This window comes from Ursus maritimus, unplaced genomic scaffold, assembly GCF_017311325.1.
Source record: "Ursus maritimus isolate PB19 unplaced genomic scaffold, ASM1731132v1 scaffold_16, whole genome shotgun sequence".
NCBI classification, from domain to species: Eukaryota; Metazoa; Chordata; class Mammalia; order Carnivora; family Ursidae; genus Ursus; species Ursus maritimus.
The window spans coordinates 26,905,005-26,911,341 of NW_024424008.1; the positions used below are offsets into that span (position 1 = coordinate 26,905,005).

General features: G+C 34.9%; 1 pseudogene; it reads right to left on the reverse strand.

The window, feature by feature from the left end:
• Nucleotides 1-305: 305 nt before the first annotated feature.
• LOC103660727 lies at nt 306-1,937 on the reverse strand (annotated as a pseudogene).
• Between the last annotated feature and the right edge of the window lie 4,400 nt (nt 1,938-6,337).

Below are 6,337 nucleotides of genomic sequence, written 5' to 3' on the forward strand. Positions count from 1 at the left end.
CTGAATTCTTCCTCCATTTCAGAGGGAGTGGGGCAGGACAGGATGGCAAAGGAGAGGTCAGCCCCCAAGGTGACTGGTCCACTCTTAACTCTTGATGTTAACAAACACACCCAGTGTTTCTATGGCATTCTTTCTGCAGCATTTTCTTTATTTCAAACCACAGGTCTGCTTGGAGGTTTATGCAGCAAGTGGCTAATAAATAAAATCAGAGACTCTGAATAGTGTCATCACATTAAGAGACAATTGCTTGGATTCTCTCATTAGGCAAAGAGCTTGCATCTTTGGAATCCATGAGCTGGTATCATTTATGGGATACCTGAGATGTACCTTGCTCCTTTTAACATTGCCATGCTACTCACTATAAAAAAAGGGTAGACTACAGAAGAAAACTAAGGTCACCACTTTCCAAAGATTGAGTTGTAACCCACCCACTGACTTCATCACCACTCTCTTCCATGTAGAGTAATGAATTTCTCTTTCCTCAGCATTGATCTTGGATTCAAATCACTCCATTGTGACCGCTGACAAATCTTCAGTTTTTAGGACTCCAAACTCCAGCTCCTTCTGCAGCCCCTGCCACCATGACAGCTCCCAGGGCAGTTGTTTTGGGCATCCAGGGCTTTACTACTGGGCTATACAAAATGTCTCATTGTAGCTGCATAAGGATTTTGTTGGTGGTCATTCCTCCATCTGTCTGCAAATGACTGAGTGGAATTCCACAGTCATGCGCAACCAAAATCTCCCAGGTTTGGAAACAAACAGCTTCTAATGCAGCAAAAGCAATACGGCATTTATTGGTGAGCTGAGTGAGCCCACAGATGACCCCTCTCACACTACGCTCCCTGAAAATGTAACGATGAAATAGCAGCCATAAGAAGTACCTACTTCTTTAGCAAGTTTTTCAATTTCCTCTGAGGTCTTTATAATTCCAAGATTATCTCTTAGCCAATGAATAACAGCACCAGCTGTAGCTACAGAGCCTTTCAGTGTGTAGTACACCGGTTTGTCTCTGCCAAGCTTGTAAGCCACTCTGGTCAGAAGGCCGTGTTCGGAAAACACATTCTTATGGCTTGTATTACATATTAAAAAACAGCTTGCTCCATACGTGTTTTTGGCTTCTCGGTCCTGGAAACACATTGGTCCCACCAATGCAGCAGACTGGTCCCCCAAACACCCTGTTATTGACACACCTTCCATGGCCCCAGCTTTCATTAGGCCATAGATCTCAGAGGGACTCCAGACATTTGGAAGAGTTTTCACTGGAATTTCAAAAAGTTCGCAGAGCTCTTTATCCCATTTCAGAGAATGAATGTTGAAAAGCATTGTCCTACTTGTATTTGTTACACCCGTGCAATGGACACCTCCATTGGCCCCACCTGTCAAACTCCAAATAAGCCATGAATCAATGGTCCGGAAAAGAGCTCTATTTCCTTCAACAGCCTTTCGAACTCTTCTCAATTGTCAAGGAGCCAACAAAGTTTCACTGCACTGAAGTAAGTGCTAAGTGGAAGGCCTGTCTTGGACTTGACAAACTTATTATTTCCTGGAATTCCTTTATTAAGATTCTCAACGGTAGAGTGGATTCTTAGATCAAGCCACACCACAGCATTGTAGAGAGGCTCTCCAGTTAACTTGTCCCAGACTACAGTGGTTTCCATCTGATTACTAACACCAGTAGCCTTTATGTTGGAAATATCAATATTGAGCTGTCCAAATTTCTCACATGTTTTCTCTATACACCCATAGACAGACTGCAGAATTTCCTTAGGGTCTTGTTCCACCCATCCTTCTCTTGGAAACTCTCATTTTATTTCCACTTGATTATGACTAAGTAGTTTGGCTGTTTTTGAACTGAAAACCAAACAGCACTTTGAGCTTGTGCCCTGGTCTCCTGCCCCCACCGGTTGCCCCAAAACTGCTTTCTTCACAGCTGCCATTAAACCAGCTTGGGGTCAGCAGTCTATTGCGGTCCATTTACCAGGTGACCGGGGGGCGAGGGGTTGGACTCCAGACCGGAAGGCTAGGTGGCGTGCAACTGTAGAACACCAATAATTTCAAGGTTTATAAGAGAATGAAAAAGCAACATTTTTAAAATAGCATTTTTCTGTGATGGTATTTTAAGTTCCATCAACAATTACAACCATTACAACATTTGACATTTCTACCTATATTACCTGTTTCATACTTCCTACATACATCTCATGGCACTTATTAATCACCATTTCAAGTTTTCTAAATAAAAAAAAATGCCATTATATAATAAGTGCAGGGACATAATTTCTGAGATCTTTCTTTGTATTGATTAACAAGTGTATTTATGCCTATTCACATCAGTAATCCACAGAACCAGTGGTGTGTTAGCAAATATTTAACCCACTCTCCAAAGATAAAAAAGCCTTAATTTGTAACATTTGACAAATTCTGTGGTATAAATACACCAACTATAGATGATTTCAAACTATTAATGTGATGTCACAGAATGGTATAGTTTGGAGGAAATACAAATAATCAGTTTTCTTGAACTACTATGTTCTTGAACTAGTATTATATATACAAGTTCAAATGTGATAGTCACCATTGTTTTTATCACAAATCAAAAATCTTAAAAAATAACAACCTAAAATAACTTTATAATTATGGATTTTCCAAGCATTTTGTTCAAAACCAGATTTCCATCCTTTATTATATATTATGCATTTGCATCTACTCACTGGTTTTTATTCTAGGCTTTTGCCAGCACTGGCTGAGAACTAGATGGGCAAATACGTGGTACATACACCATCACTGTTCCCCACAATATCTTTGTATCATATGCATAACTACAGTCCTTCCTCCTCAGACTTAAATCCATCATCCTTCTCAACACAGCACTCCAGAAAGCCATTTCCAATTAAATATCATTTAACAAATGGTTACAACTGCTTTACCAATCTCTACTTCTAGTTCTGATCATCTACTCTTAGTATCAACAATGACTAACACTTATGGACTTCCTTGCATGTGCGAAGCAGGGCTCTAAATACTTTATGCATAAAAACTCATTTAATCATCCTAATACCATTAAATAAGTTCTATTTTTAAATCTATCTATACAGATAATAAAATCAAGAAACAGAGGTTAAGTAAATTTTGCTAGTCTCATAAATGGAGAGCATGGAATCAAAACCAGACATTTTGACATTCTTATTTCACTTTAAAATCAATATTTTGATCCTCTTTCTTTTAAAATATTTTTTCTAGATGCTTTTAACATCCACATCTGCCCAGTTCTCCTGAAGTCCCTGTCTCTACTGGCCTTCATCAAGCACATCTATTAAGATGATCATCACACTGTGTCTCTCATTACTTTGAGCAAAATTGAAAGCTATATCATACTTTTATGTTGTCCAATTCAAGACTATAAAATCATTTGTCTTCATCATTCACTCAGATTTTGAGTTCTAAGCACTGAACTGATTTTTTCCTAAAATAGTAACAGAGAAGTTAGACTGGCTACTGTTTCATCTCATGCTCTATCTACCTAATTGAGTTACTCTTATTTTTTTTAGGCATGATATAAATTAAGTACTACTTTTTTAATCCTTAATTGATGTTATTCTGTGTTTCAAAGTGGCATAAGTGCATGCTTTCATTCTAATGTTTTTTGACTTATATTGATCGTGTTTACTTTATTATAATTTAAGTCAGTATCATTATATACCTAACAAGGTGTTTATGTACAAATATATAACATACGATTTCTTCCTTTAAAGAAAATGAAAAAAAAATTTTTTTAATTAAAAAAATTAGAAAATTAGAGATCAGTGATGAATTGAAAAGTGCTCTATAGGTACAGTGGTTTTAGATAATATTGAATTTTTTTAGAGTATCTGTGTCAATTCTTCTTTATTATTCATCATTCTGAAATTTAAGAATGTTTTAAGCACACAAGTCACCTAAAACAAATGACTTTGAGTATAATGTATAATATATAACATAGTATATAATCATGTAATATATGAGATATATAATATAATATAACATACATTAATATAATATGTAATAATATCTTACATATATAAATATATATTTTTCTCCATATATATCCCTTATCCTACGGCCTTGCCCTTGCATTTCTTTTTTTTTTTTAAGATTTCATTTATTTATTTATTTATTTATTTATTTGAGAGAGAGAAAGAGACAAAGGTAGCAACAGAGCGCATAAGCAAGATGAGCAAGTGACTACAGGTGGGCAGGAGAGGGAGAAGCAGGCTCCTCACTGAGCATGGAGCCCAATGTGGGCTTGACTGCAGGACCCTGGGATCATGACCTGATCCGAAAGCAGACGCTTGACCTTCTGAGCCATCCAGGTGCCCTCACCCTTGCATTCTTTCCCATCTCTGGGATTTTTTTTTTCCTTGTATGGGTACTATTGGAATTAGGAGTGACATTAATAATTCATCTTAGAAAATGAATTTTTTTGCAGTGGGCTCTACTCCTTGGTTATTTCTTTTGAGAAAATCATCAGGGACGTGAGGGAGTCCTAAGGCATCATCTAAAAAAAGCCAGATGTCTACCATCCATATGTCTGCTCTATTATAAGGCCCTCATTTCATCAATCCTCTTGTCCATCAGAAGGATTGGCTCCCACAGTCTCTCATGGTTCATTCCCCCTTCTGTTTACCCCTCCTTCATTGTTCCCTTCCTTCTCCTACCGATCTTCCTATTTCTTATATTCCATAAATGAGTGAAACCATATGATAATTGTCTTTCTCTGCTTGACTTATTTCACTTAGCATAATCTCCTCCAGTCCTGTCCATGTTGCTGCAAATGTTGTGTAATCGTTCTCTCTGAGGGCTTCAGAGGGGAGGGGGGTGGGGGATTGGGATAGGCTGGTGATGGGTATTAAGGAGGGCACATATTGCATGGCGCACTGGATGTTATATGCAAGTAATGAATCATGGAACATTGCATCAAGAACTGGGGATGTACTGTATGGTGACTAATATAACAAAATAAATATTATTAAAAAAAAATAAAATGAGATAATCTAACTTCCAGGGAAAGTCGCCATCACCTAATTGTAGCTACTGTAACAAAACTGGAATAAATCTTACAATGCCTTTAAAAAAAAAAAAAAGGATTGGCTCCCAACAGTTCAGTATTCTGAACACAACATTTTACAGAAAGATACACATAATTAGCTACTAGCAGAAAACTGACTTTCACCCTAGCCAGGTTATGTTAAAGAATACAAATCTGTCTTCAAGTCATGGTAAATTTTACAATAATGTATATGCTATATCTTAAAATAGTTAGAATGCCATTTCTTTTTTATCCTGTTTATGAGGAAAAAATCCTAACATATTGTGCAGGAAAATTTTAAGAAATAAAATATCTACTTTTTCTTGCTTCATTCTCCAAGTATACCTTTTCATTATTATATATGCAATGGAATTTTGGTAAGAGTATATTATGATAGAATTATTTCTGCTTTTGTATTTCTGAAAAATTATTTATTTTTCTTTCACTTAAATATGTATTATATATTATATTTTATTATATTTCACAATTAAATTATAAATGTGACATATATTTTTTTTCCAGGAAGAGAATTTTATGCTCCTAGATATTTTTTCCCTCTCAATACTGTAAATATGTTCTTTTACTATCTTTAGATTTTGGTTCTGACAAGGCATCTGCTGCTATTCTGGTTTTTGTTCCTTTATATACAGCATGTCATTTTTAAATAGCTGTTTCTAATTTTCCTTTTGTTATTGGTTTAAAGCAATTTGATTATGATGTACATCAATATAATATTCCTAATGTCTCTTTTGCTGAAGGCTTATTAAGCTTTTTGGACTGCAAGTTTATATTTTTCATTAATTTTTAAATATTTTCAGATGATATTTCATAAAATAATTTTTCTATCCCTTCTCTTTCCTTCTTTCAAGTACTACCATTATACATACATTATGTCCAGAGCCTACTGAAACTATATTCAATGTTGTTGAGTTTTTACTCCTCTGTGTTATATTTTAAATAATTTCTACTTCTATATTTTAAAGTTCATTAATCTGTTTTTTTGCTATGTCTAAACTGATTTTTTTAAACTACATGTCAGTGGTTTTAAAAGTTTCAGATGTTTTCTAAAAATTTATAGAATTCTGAATTGAGATTTTTTGCAAATATTTTTCATATCTCCATTTTATATACTCTAGTTTTCCTATATCTTCTTGAATACCTAGAACATAATTATAATTAATGTTGATGTCTTATATATTATCTTAAATATTTATTCTATAATCAAATATTTATGTGTCAGTTTCAATAGGTTTTAATTTTCTTTTTTTTTTT